The sequence below is a fragment of the Felis catus genome, chromosome A3, assembly GCF_018350175.1.
Source record: "Felis catus isolate Fca126 chromosome A3, F.catus_Fca126_mat1.0, whole genome shotgun sequence".
NCBI lineage: Eukaryota > Metazoa > Chordata > Mammalia > Carnivora > Felidae > Felis > Felis catus.
The window spans coordinates 73,288,104-73,301,684 of NC_058370.1; the positions used below are offsets into that span (position 1 = coordinate 73,288,104).

At 44.0% G+C, this 13,581-nt stretch overlaps 1 protein-coding gene across 1 annotated transcript in view; it reads left to right on the top strand.

Annotated features, from left to right (window-relative positions):
• The first annotated feature begins 2,589 nt into the window (after positions 1-2,589).
• Positions 2,590-13,581, top strand: part of EML6 (EMAP like 6) — a 313,172-nt gene continuing 302,180 nt past the window's right edge. Inside the window, exons 1-2 of the mRNA XM_045054220.1 lie at positions 2,590-3,790; positions 3,895-4,081. The gene's annotated coding sequence lies outside the window, so the exon portion shown is untranslated. The remainder of the gene's footprint in view (positions 3,791-3,894; positions 4,082-13,581) is intronic.

Consider the following 13,581-nt stretch of genomic DNA (forward strand, 5'->3'; position numbering starts at 1 on the left):
GTTGTTAAACATTTGTCCTTTCACAAATGTATCACTGGAATCACACCGATGTAACATTTTAGGACTGGTTTCTTTTCCCACTCAGCATGATTCTCTGGAGATTGTTCCAGGTTATTGTGTATCAGTAGTCACTTACATTTTGTTGAGGAGCAGAGGTACGACTGTACCACAGTTCGTGGATTCACTTACTGAAGGACATCTGGGTCGTTTCCAATTTGGGACTATTATGAACAGAGCTGCTATAACCCTCATGTGGGGCTTTGGGTGTGGACATAAATCTTCATCTCTCTGGAATAAAAAAAAAAAAAAAAAGATGCCCAGGAATGTCAAGAACAATTTTTAAAAATATTTTGTATGTGCTCTCTTCATTCCCCGCCGCACCCCTACGCTAGGTCGTTTGACTGTAGCTACCGTCTGGGCAAATAATTATTCCGCCCTCTCTCTCTCTTAATCCTTAGTTCTACAACTGACTATTTAACGCTAGCTTCATTTGGTTGTTTGGAGTGTGTCTGTTTCTAAGTAAGTGTCCCCCTCCTGCCACCCTCACCTCCCCTTATTTTCCGCCAGTTCTGAGTCAAGCACTTAAAGTGAAATGCCCTTTTGATGCTTTGAGGACTGAATAAAGATTTCCCAAGGGAGAAATCACTGCGCGTTCAGAGTTTTTCAAGATTTAGACCCACCTTAACTCAGGCTACCCTAAAAAAATGAGTTTTTTAAGTTAAAAAAAAAAATTCCAACAGGGTTGGCTTCGAGAAAGAATGTTACATCCTGTTTGGGGCTTTGAATGCTTCTTTTGTAAAAGGCCAGCCTTCTTCTGAAAGAAGGGATTCAGGAAGTGGAACTGGAGGGGCCTCCTCTCGCCCTTTCGTTTAAATTAGGGATCAAGCCGTGTGAGGTGCTAAGCTTCTCTTCCCTGCTGTGGAGGGTGTATGTTCACTGCAGCGGAGGGAGGAAGAGCCAGCCCGGAGCCTCCTGTGGGCTGGGCTGACGTGGGAGAGGCCGTGAGAGGGGGCAGAATTATGTGGCACAATTCAAGAGCCTCGCTTGCGCTCTTTTCTCCGCAGGGGGCGCATAGAGGACACCACTCAGGAATGCCCGGGTTTCCCGGGGCACGTGGGGTTCGTTGTCCGGGGCTGTCAGCCTTCCTTTCAGACCTGCGGTCAGCTCTCCTCTCGGGGCGTGATTGTCCTTGTGTAGCTCAGCAGCGCCGCAGCCAGAGGACACCTGTGCTCCCCTGGCCGCCCTGCCCCCACAGGCCTGCGCCCGCCCCGGTGCGCGCACACGGTGATGGCGGGGGAGGGGCGGGGAGGGGGGATTACGTCATGGCCACGAGAGTTGTGTGGGCTTGCGCAAGTTTCCACTCGGCCTTCCCTTCGCCCTCTGGATATTTATCACTCATTGGGGACCGATTGTGTCTGGGAGTGGGGACGCAGGAGGAGGCCCGGCAACGGGATTTCCAGAAACAGATTCTTTCTCTTGCACAAGCCCGCCAGCCCCGCCCAGCCGGGACTTTCTCCACCGGGCGCGGCATCCTGCATTCCGGAGTCTGGGCGTTGGGTGCTCCCTGGGCGCTTTCTCCCCCGGAGCTGAAGCAAGCCTTGGCTCACAGCATTTCCTCGGAGAATCCACTCTGTTTTCAGTCGCAGTGAATTGTTTCCAACGTCGCAGGCCGTCGATGTTTTCATCTCCTGTCCAGGGCCTCCCTCTCAGGGAGAGGTCTGTCACAGTCTTCACTAAAATGGCCGTGAAGAGCGTGCATCTGAACCAGTGCTGCAGATGGTGTACAGGCCCACCCCTTTCCTGCTGCCACCGTTACTCGTCTGTCCCGTCGCTCCCCGTCTTTCCTGGGTGCATGTGATTTGATTCCTTCATGCGGCTTGCTTGGCCTCTGCTTTTCTGGGGAAAGGGCGTGGGCTCTGAGCCCAGACTGGCTGGGGTCGTGGCTCCTTCACCAGCCAGCCAAATGACAAGTGTTCCTCCCTGGCCGCCTTTGCAAAGCTCCTACTAAGTGCCATACACGTTGGGGAGCAGCTCCTGCAGTATGCTACCCTCCTCACCATCTGCTTCATCTGAGCTGGCTCATATATACATATACGTATACGTATATCCCGAGATCCGTACATCCCGAGATGTATACGTATATACGTATACGTATACGTATATCCCGAGATTCACTGTTTACGTACAACACCCAGTGCTCATCCCCACAAGTGCCCTCCTCAATGCCCATCACCCATTTTCCCCTCTCCCCCCCGCCCCTCCCATCAACCCTCAGTTTTTTCTCTGTATTTAAGAGTCTCTTAATGGTTTGCTTCCCTCTCTGTTTGAAACTATTTTGTCCCCTTCCCTTCCCCCATGGTCTACTGTTAAGTTTCCCATGTTCCACATATGAGTGAAAATGTATGATATCTGTCTTTCTCTGACTGACTTATTTCACTTAGCATAATACCCTCCAGTTCCATCCACGTTGTTGCAAATCGCAAGATTTCAGTCTTTCTCATTGCCAAGTAGTATTCCACTGTATATATAAACTACATCTTCTTTATCCATTCATCAGTTGATGGGCATTTAGGCTCTTTGCATACTTTGGGTATTGTTGAAAGTGCTGTTATAAACATTGGGGTACATGTGCCCCTATCAATCAGCACTCCTCTATCTTTTGGATAAATACCTACTAGTACTATTACTAGGTCATAGCGAGCCTGGCTCTTTTTACCTTTACAAGGGGATAGAAGGAATGGGGCAAAGGCCATTGCACTCCAAAACTCAGTTCCCCCTCTCACGTGAGGTATGCTGCCAACAAGAGGCTTCTTTGGATTTTTTTTCCTAAAGATAATTTTATTACAGTGTTTCACAGTTCCGTGACAGAAAATCCACATCCAAGTGGTGCAAATACCAGGGAATTTGTCAGCACACCAACTAAAACATCCCAAAGTAGGGCTGGTTGAAAGGTTGATTTGCTACCAAAGTTCTCTATCTTACTGGGACTCGATTGGATACATCTTTACTCTCTCAGCCCCATACCCGGCCGTCATCAGTTTTGGCCTCAGGTGTTTTCCCTCCTGATGATGGCAGCTGCCAAGGTAAGGTTCCTAAGAGGAGGGAAAAGGCTCCTCTTGTCCCAAACAGAACAAAGTCTGTGTTTCACTCTGAATAGATTAACGTATGTTTTGCGTCCATCCTTGAACCACATCTCCTACTGGAGAAATCACCTCAGGCAACCAGGGTGCCCTCCTGGTCTATCCAAACCGCAGGTCATTACAGAAGGAACATGGATGGTTGGGCCCTCAGTGTCCCTCACAACATCTGATTAAGAAAAATATGCCAAAGAATAACAATATCAAAGGGTGGCTTAGGTGAGGTAGAGTGGGGGGTTTGATGGAGGATGAGTTTGGGGGTGCTAAAGCCCCCACCTTCTTCCCAGCCCCCAAATACTGCCTATTCTCCACAAGAAAGTGTTGGCTCCCGAAGGGGTGGGATCAGAGAAACAGCCACTTATTCTTTGGAAAGGAGAAATGCTGTCTCTAGAAGGACCTCCTCTTGAAGTTAGATTTGAAGCTGTTCGTATCTTAAAGCACCGTTGCTAATGTGTTCAAGGTTGCCCCTGACTTTGCACTTGTTAATACTGCTACTGGGTCTTCCCTCTTAGGTGCTTGTTTGGGGTGCACCTGGTTTTGGAGAACAGATGCCAGTTAATCAATAGGAAGGGCCTGTAAGAGTCTGGTCCCACTTGCTACTATCTGGGAAGGAACCCTCTCCAGCAGTCACTGGGGAGTTACTTCAGACACTGGTAAGCTCAGGAGCAAAAGAAGCTAATAGGGTGCTATAAATTCATGAATTAACAAATGCTTGCTTATTATAAGGAAATGAATTTTTTTTTCTTTTGAAATACAGTTCTCCAAAAGGTGCTTGGTATTTATGTGAGGAGTCCTGAGTGCCCGAGTCAATGGTTGGAACACCATTTGGCCAAGATACAATCCGCCATGGGTGAACAATGTCCCTGGGCGCCCCGCCTCTCCATGGAACAGTGCCTTTTTACTCAGCACTCTGTTTCTTACAGAGTCCTCATCATCGACAGGAGGTAAAGTTCCCCAGAGTATTAATGACTTAAAAGGCCAAGAGTCTGTCGTGTGACTGAGTTGGTGCTGAGGCAGCGACCAGGGGAAGCCATTGGCTGGGATAAGAGAGCTTGGCAGAAGTGAGTTCCACTTCCCTGGGTCTCTGGAAAGGAGAGAAGCTGGAGTGTCTGACATTCCTCAGTTAGGAGGGGAAAGGGTTTAAATTCCATAGGAAAGCAGTTTGCAAAGATGAACCGGTCTTTACGTTATCTTTTTAATTTCAACACTTGGCATTTTTGTCATCTCTCTATCACTTGCCTCTTGGGGAGGTGCCCCACCATGGGAACATAACCAGATGGCTCCCATTTGTGTCTCAGATCCTTGGGAGCTGAGACCAATGAAGGGCCTGTGTTCCACCCCACGGCTGTCTTGACAGCACCTGGGGCCCAACAGAGAGGAGTGCCATTTCTGCACTGGCTGTGACTGACAGCCAGCATTTGCTGAGCTCTTCCTGTAAGTGTCAGACCCTACCCTTAGCAATTCACATATGATGACTCATGCGACCTCACAATGACCCTGGGAGGTAGACAGTTGTTACCAGGCGAGGTATTGTTACAGCTCAGAACACAACTGTCGCTGCAGGGAACTAAAGACAGTGAGCCAAGCCAGAGCTGGTAGAGAGCCGAGACCACAGCATCTCAGAGTGCTCTGGAGCTCTGACAAGGTCTGGCTGACCCCATGACTGACATGTCCCCCTGCCACATCCCCATGTGGCTGTGTTATAATCTTCAGCTTATAAAAAGGCTGTTTGCCTGGGATATCACCAGCATCCCGCATGGCCAGCCCAGGGCTATGTGAGTGGATGTGTGCCTGTGAACATATGTGTTTCAGCCTTTGTTCTTCTCCAGACGGAATGACTTTGTCTTGCTAGTGACAACAGCTAGCATTAGCTTCATGCCAGATAGTGTGCTAAGCACTTGAGCTATTTCTTGGGAATTCTCACGGCAACTCTGTGGGGCAATGTTTATTGTCTTAGTTATACAGTGGAGGAAAGGAAGACTTAGAGACTTAAGTGCTTGTGTAAACAGCAGCTGGAGACTCGGATTCTGACACGCCTTTTCAGAGGCCACACTCACTCTTGGACTGATCGCCTTCCTGATGTCCCTCACCTAGGTTGTAGACTGAGAAACAACTCTCGTGGAACCAGCACTAGCCAGTGGGGGACAGGGGGCGTCTCATGCGTGTAAACCATCCCCCTAAAGGTGGGTTTTTAGTGTCAGTCCACTTAACTGCTGCACAAGCCTGGATCCTCAAAGTCTCAGCCCTTCTCTGGCTCCTCAGCACCCATGTTCCTCTAGAGTTAGATGTGCAAATGGCAAGGTTGTTCTCAAAGGCATGTGCTACATATCTGGAGGGTGGTTGATGCTTGGCTCAGCCTTACAAATCTACAGCTGCCCAGATTTGGGCTGTCCCTGTGCTGAAGTCCTTTCTGGGTCAAATTTAAGGTCAGAAAAAGGACAGGGGGACATTATAAATATTTGGAAGGAAAGAAGAGAAGAGCGAAGAAAGGGTGGAAGGAATCTCCGATCAGCTGAAGTGCCACCTCAGAAAGGTGGCAAAATAAATGATAGCTCAGCATCAAACCCATGCCCATGTTTCGTACTTAAAACAAGAAAAGAGAAAAGATTAGCTCAGTCTCCGTGGACAGGTTTCTTTCCAGACCAGAGAGGTGGAGACAAGCTGTGGGAACTGATGGGCTCCAGCTGACATGGGGCCCCATCCTCATTCCAGCTCCCTGACTGGCCACAGGGCCCCTTTGTTCTCTGACATCTGTCTTTTCTTGTTGCTCTGATTCTGACTCTCCCCAGTGTCCACCTTACTCCTCGGCTGTCCTCCCCACGTGTGTAAAATCCTCCACAGTTAAACATCACACGTACTTATTCCGTGTAGTATTTTCACTTAAATTTGTGTCACATTTTGTTATATTGCTACACTTTGTGATGCTTATTTCAAGGGTGATATATAATTTTCCGCTGGTCAATGCACCAGTAGTTATTAACACGTTCCTCAAATTCTAGGTTTTTAGCAATAAGATCACTCCCTGCCAAAGAGATTTGTATTCCTAAAATTATGGCTCTGACTTGATTCTTTCCAAGGACAGTTCTCTGGGGCCATTAACTCCCTCCAGGTAGGGCCACTTCACAGACCATATTCTCCTATAGCTACTTCCCTCAGTGCAGGGTACACACCTCCGACACCAGCCTCTTTCCACCTTGTGGAAGCATTCTCTCAGGGGATTTGTTGCCCTTTCCAGCTTGGGACCTTGATCTCAGCCACACTGACAGCGTTAGTAACTTTATATTTCAAGAAATTGGGACTGGGTCTTGCTCCCTAAAATCTTCCAGGGTCCTCATGCAATTGTTATCCACAACCCAACAGATTTTAAGACTGCATCAATAATTCCTCTCATACAAACACAGAAACAGTTAGGCTTCATCCTGACACACATCTTGCCATGTTTTCTTGGGAATCACTTGGAACATATTTACAGATTTTGCTTCATTTTCCTATTGCCTCTTTCTAAACTGTCTGTACACTTAGTTAGTAGCTGTAAACAAGGATAACACTCTTGCTACGAATGGGATTGTTTTTATTTGCAGGAAGTGTAATGTGCCATCTCAAGCTTGCTGTGAGGGTCTTTGACTACCAGCTAGGGTAAACTTGCTGTCCTGTGTTTGACATTTCTTTTTCATTTCGAGTAAATTTTCTGTTCATACCTGGATCACAAGGCTTCTGAGTCACGAGCCACAAAACCAACTCTGGCTAGTTTAGCAGAAAAGAAACTTATTAACACCTTCAAAATCTCTAAGGGGCCAGAGCCCCAGGCTGAGGGTTTTATAGCCAGGAGTGATGCCCAAAGCCCTGCTTGCAGGCAGGCTCCTTGAACTTGCCACTGGGCAAGGACCCACAAGTGCCCAGTCACGCTGCCTCGGGAACTCCTGTCCTGCTGTCTTTGGTGACAACATTTCCTGCATGGGCTCTCCTTCATATCGCCACTTCCGATTCACAGCTGTGCCACCTGCATTTCATTCCTGACTGGGGCTCTAACGCCAGGGAGGCTAGGGAAAGGCATCCTACTTCTCTCTAAAGGCAACCCAGTTCTGTCTAATTCTGCCTCAAGAGGTGCTGCATTCTGGGACACCTGGGTGGCTCAGTTGGTTAAGCGTCCAACTTTGGTTCAGGTCATGATCTCATGGTTTGTGAGTTTGAGCCCCACATTGGGCTCTCTGCTGTCAGCGCAGAGCCTAGGGTCTGCTTTGGATTCTGTGTCTCCCTCTCTCTCTGCCTCTCCCCTTCTCTCTCTCTCTCTCTCTCTCTCTCTCTCTCTCTCTCTCTCTCTCTCAAAAATAAACATAAAAAAAAGAGGGGGTGCTTGGGTGGCTCAGTCAGTTAAGCTGCCGACTTTGGCTCGGGTCATGATCTCATGGCTCGTGATTTCGAGCCCCGCATCGGGCTCTGTGCTGACAGCTCAGAGCTTGGAGCCTGCTTTGGATTCTGTGTCTCCCTTACTCTCTGCCTCTCCCCTGCTCACACTCTGTCTCTCTGTCACTCTGTCTCTCTGTCTCTCTCAGTGTCTCCCCTGCTCACACTCTGTCACTCTCTTTCTCTCTAAAAAATAAATAAACAAAAAAAATACAAAAAAAAAAAAAAAAGAGGTGGTAGATTCTGTAAACATAGGAACATGGTTAAAAAACTAGGTGGCTGTATTAGTTTCCTTTTGCTGCTGCAACAAGTTGCTATAGGCTTATGGCTGAAAGCAATTCAATTTTATTATCTTACAGTTCTGTGCATTAGAAGTCAGACACAAGTCTCAGTGGCTGAAATCTAGGTGTTTGTGGTGGTGGGGGGGGGGGGTGCATTCCTTTCTGAAGGCTCTAGGGGAGAATCTGTTTCCTTCTCTTTCCCTGCCTGCATTCCTTGGCTTGTGGCTCTCTTCTTTCGTCTTCAAAACCAGCAGTAATGGATATAAGTCCTTCTCAAACACAGCACTCTGAATGTCTACATCTCTCTTCTACTTTTAAGGACTATGTGATAATATTGTGCCTGCCTATATAATCCAGGACAATCTCCTTATTTTAAGGTCAGTTATTTAGCAAACTTCATTCCTCTGTCATGTAATGTAACATATTCCTAGGTTCTGGGATTAGGATATGGATATCTTTGGAGGGTCATTATTCTGCCTATCACAGTTGTCAAAAAAAAAAAAAAGGCAAATATCTACCACAACATCCGTAGCCTATTTATTTATTGAAGTCATCATGATTTTGTTATACATTGAAATACTTTCTCTAGATTTGTAACCTTTATCAGTCATAGAGAATCAAACTATTTTCCCCAGTCTGCTGTTTGGTTTTGGTATGGAATTGGAAAATGTTTAAATATTAAGATCCATCCTTTTTTTTTTTTCTTTGTGACTTTATTACTTCAACACTGATGACGTTCATCTTTCATAGATCCAATAACCTGGTTATTTCCTGCTTTTTCTTTAGTGCTTACACTTTCATAAATTCTTCTGAAGTTTATTTTGCTGTCTTTTATAAGGAGTACCTCTAACTTAGTTGTTTTTCCCAATTTCTAGCCAGTTATCACAATACTATGAGTAAACAGACTTCACTTCTCCTCTTTGCAAACTTAGAGCTGTAATGTTTGATTTTTTGACATCTAATATTTATTTTTTTTAATTTTTTTTAAAAGTTTATTTATTTTGAGAGACAGAGAGAGTAGAGGAGGGGCAGAGAGAGAGAAGGAGAGAGAGAATCCCAGGCAGGGGATGGGGATCAAACTCATGAACTGTGAGATTATGACCTGAGCCAAAACCAAGAGCCAGACGCTTAACCAACTGAGCCACCCAGGCAACCCCGAGCCTCTAACATTTATTAAACACCAAGTACAGTTAACATTATCTAACTTTTGTCTCATTGCAGAAACACAAGGTGAACCAAGGCCCCATGTGTTTAGTTCAGTGCCTAAACTTAACATATAGCAAGCACTCAGTAAGCATTTGTTGAAGGAAGGAAGGGGTATTAATAATAAATTTAAATTTCAGTCAGTTCTTACTGATTTCACAAATCCACCCTATGATCCTCTTTTCTGTATTTCGGGGCCTATTTCTAGTTTCTTAACTATAGATGTTTTTCCACCAGCACCACACATTCTATTGTCATTTTCTAATCCCAAGGGTTTAATACTGTTGTTTTCTTACCATTTTATTTTGTTGACATAGTATTTGATCAGGTTTGAATATCCATGTTCAGATTTGGAGCTAAGGAGGAATGAGAGAGGTGGTAGGCACGTGCCTGGTGGGGTTTGGACAAAGCTTTCAATTCTGAAGACTGTGATGGTCACAACTGCAAAAGAATCTAATAAAAAAGTCCCCTGAGTGACACACCTGTTGATAACTTCACTCACTAGTATAGAATTTTTCTCTCACAATTGAGCTTTGCACAATCATGTGCAATTTGAGAGGCAGTGGGAGAATAAGCAGCCATTTAAAATGTAAGCACTTTTGGGGCACCTTGGTGGCTCGGTCGGTTAAGCATATGAGCTCAGGTGGTAATCTCATGATTTGTGAGTTTGAGCCGTGCCTTGGGTGCAGAGCCTGCTTCGGATCCTCTGTCTCCCTCTCTTTCTGCCCTTCCCCTGCTCGTGTTCTCTCTCGCTCTCAAAATAAATAAACTTTAATTAATTAATTAATTTAAAAAATGTAAGCACTTTTTTCTTCCTTCCCAGAAGGGTTTCTATTTTGAAGTGAAATTGTTTCTAGTGCCCTTTTTTGTTCCTGTAGATCCCAGCACAGTTAGAATGTTTTTAGCAATCCATGACAATGTCTCATTTGAAAAATTCCAACTCAGTACTTGCATTGTTTTACCTACCTAGTTGTGAGTCAACAAGCATTCATGTATTCCATGTACCACTGGTATTCGTTTTTCATGAAAGTGAAGGAAGGGAGAATCTGAACAATCAAACGTGTGCCTCTGCTAGGTCAGCACAGATGTGGAACCTCAGACTGGTTAGTCCTTCATTTTGTATTTAATTAATAGCATCTAGCCCACAGATAGATAGTCCACAGGATGATGAAAACTAGGGAGGACAACCTGTGGCCTGCTCAACTTATTTGCAACTTCTATTCACAAATATATATGGAGCGCCGGGGTAGCTCAGTTGGTTAAGCGTTCGACTTCTGCTCAGGTCATGATCTCACAATTCACGGGTTCAAGTCCTGCATTGGGCTCTGCGCTGACAACTCAGAGCCTGGAGCCTGCTTCGGATTCTGTGTCTCCCTGTCTCTCTGCCCCTCCCCTGCTCTCTCTCTCTCAGGAAATAAATAAAACATTAAAAAAAATTTTTTTTTTTTAAATGAATGCTTTAGGGCACCTGGGTGGCTCAGTCAATTAAGCGTCTGACTTCTGCTCAGGTCTTGATCTTATAGTTAGTGGGTTCAAGCCCCGCATCAGGCTCTGTGCTGGCAGCTCAGATCCTGAAGCCTGCTTGGGATTCTGTGTCTCCCTCTCTCTCTGCTTCTCCCCCACTCATGCTCTGTCTGTCTCCCTCTCTCAAAAATAAGTAAACATTTAAAAAATACATTAATTATACTTTGGTCCCACGTATAAATAACATAGCTCTCTTAGAAAATGTAATAAGAATAATTTTATGTTTTAATTTTTGCATTTATCTTAATTTGCATTTTTGATAAAATATATTCAAATTTTGTATGCTTTCAATACATTTATATTTTACGTTCAACTACTTAGATCATTACTATCAATAAATTATGTGAAAAGCTTGATGGTAACATCAAAATTAGTAATTTTTCTTTTTTTTTTAACGTGTATTTATTTTTTAGAGACAAAGTACAAGCAGGGGAGGAGCAGAGAAAGCAGAGAGAGACACGTACACAGAATCTGAAGCAGGCTTTAGGCTCTGAACTGTCAGCACAGACAGAGCCCGACACAGGGCTTGAACCCATGAACCATGAGATCATGACCTGAGCCGAAGTCAGATGCTTAACCAACTGAGCCACCCAGGTGCCCCAAAATTAGTAATTTTTCTAAAAAAAAAGATGAGAAAAATATATTTTATGGAAAAAATATATACCTTATCAATTACATATGTTTCAACGTTATTACTCATCTCAACATAGCCAGTCCATTAAAACACTATCCAGATATGTAGAATAACACTAACATTGAGTTATCTTGGATATTGTGGCATGCTTTTGATGGTATAGAATCCTAAGGCTTTGTGCATATTTAAAAAATGTTGTCCTTGTGGAGGTATATTTATCAAGGGAGTAGGATAAAGCATATTTTATCTATCAATATCTTAGACTGATTTATAACTTTAAAAAATCATTTCAATGATTTTTGGGCCTTCATTTGCACTCTTGCCCCAAGCCCTGAAGGAGTTGGGGGCAGAACTGTTTGGGTCTGTTGAGATAAGTATATGTTGCTTTCTCCTTTAAATTGTGGGAAAATGAGGGACACCTGGGTGGCTCAGTCGATTAAGTGTCTGACATTGGTCAGGTCATATCTCTCCCTTTCCAAGTTCAAGCCCCGTGTCAGGCTCTGTGCTGACGGCTCAGAGCCTGGAGCCTGCTTCAGATTCTGTCTCCCTCTCTCTCTGCCCCTCCCCCACTCATACTCTGTCTCTGTCTCTCTCTCGCTTAAAAATAAATAAACATTAAAATAAATAAATAAATTGTGGGAAAATGAATTGCATCTACAATAATATTATTGAACAAAATTTGTGTTCCTAAGATGAACTCAAATTATTCATGATGTATGATTTTGTTTGCTTTTACATTACTACATATGGTGTACTAACTTTGATTTAGGATTTTTGCAGTCACATGGGAGTGAGACTGGCATAATTTTCCTGTCTTTATATGTTTGTGGTATGACGGTCTGATAGCTTTATAAATGGGTCAGAAAGTATTTTACCCATTGTGCTTTATGTTGTTTCAAACTTTAACATTAGGTCTATATAAGTTTAGAATTTTTATATATTCTTGATGAGTTGAAGTTTTTCAATAATATCTATTTACCTTCTGTCTAGTAATGATTTTGCCTTAAACTTTATTTTGTCTGATATTAGTTTTGTTCATTTGGCTAGTATAGAAATTTCATTTTGCTAATATTTGCCTACTGCATATTTTTTAATTATTGTTTTCCCCTGGTCTATTATTTTATGTTTTAGGTGTATCTCTTATATATACCATATACCTGGATTCTTAAAATTTTAAACCGCTGAACTCCGTGTTATTTTAAAAATTAATCTCTATACCCCACATGGGGCCTGAACTCATGACCCCAAGATCAGAAGTCACATGCCCTACTGAGGCAGCCAGGCACCCCTGATAAACTCTGTTTTTTTGTTTGTTTGTTTTAATTGGAGAGTTTAAACTCTTTGTTGTAACTACTCATGTATTGGATTTATTTCTACCATCATAATATGTGTCTTTGAAAAACAAAATCTCTCTAAGTGGCTGTATTAGTCTACTCAGGCTACTATAACAAAATACCACAGACTCAGTGGCTTAAACAATAGCAGTTAGTTTTCTCACAGCACTGGAGGCTAGAAGTCTCAGATCAAGATGCTCTCGGTGAGAATTCGCTTCCTGGCATGTAGACAGCCACCATCTTGCTGTGTGCTCACATGACTTTTTTTGTGCACACAGAGAGGTGTGGGGAGCTTTCTGGTGTTTCTTCCTGTAAGGACACTAATCCCATTGGATCCATCCTATCCTTAATTACTTGCTTAGAGGGCTCATCTCCAAATATAGCCATACTGAAGGGTAGGGCATAAACATATAAATGAGGGCTGGGGTGGTACATTAAGTACATACCAGTGGCATTCTAGATTACCTCTCTATATTCCAGAGTTCTACTTCTCTCTTTGGGTATATGCTCTATTCTGGAAGATCTTACGTTCTAGTGGGGAGACATAGACAATTAACACAATATTAAATAGAATATATAGTTATATTAAATCCTGATACAGAGGCACCTGGTGTCTCAGTTGGTTAAGCATCCAACTTCAGCTCAGGTCATGATCTCACAGTTCGTGGGTTTGAGTCCCACATCGGGCTCTGTGCTGACAGCTCAGAGCCTGGAGCCTGCTTTGGATTCTGTGTCTCCCTCTTTCTCTGCCCCTCCCCTGCTTGTGCTCTCTGTCTCTCTCTCTCACAAAAATAAACAAACATTAAGAACAAAAATTTTTTTAAAAGTCCTGATATATGCTGAAGAAACATTTGAGAGTTGTATGTATTTGAGAGGGGGTTGCAACTTAGGGGGTCCTGGAAATGGAGTCCCTACGAAGAAGACGTTTGAGTAAATTTCAAAGAAGTTGAGGAAATGAGCAATGAAGATAAGTACAGAATTGTTCCAGGAAGAGGGAACATCCAGGGCAGAGGTTTTGAGGATGAAATGCTCCTGATGTGTTTGAGCAACAAAGTAAGGCCAGA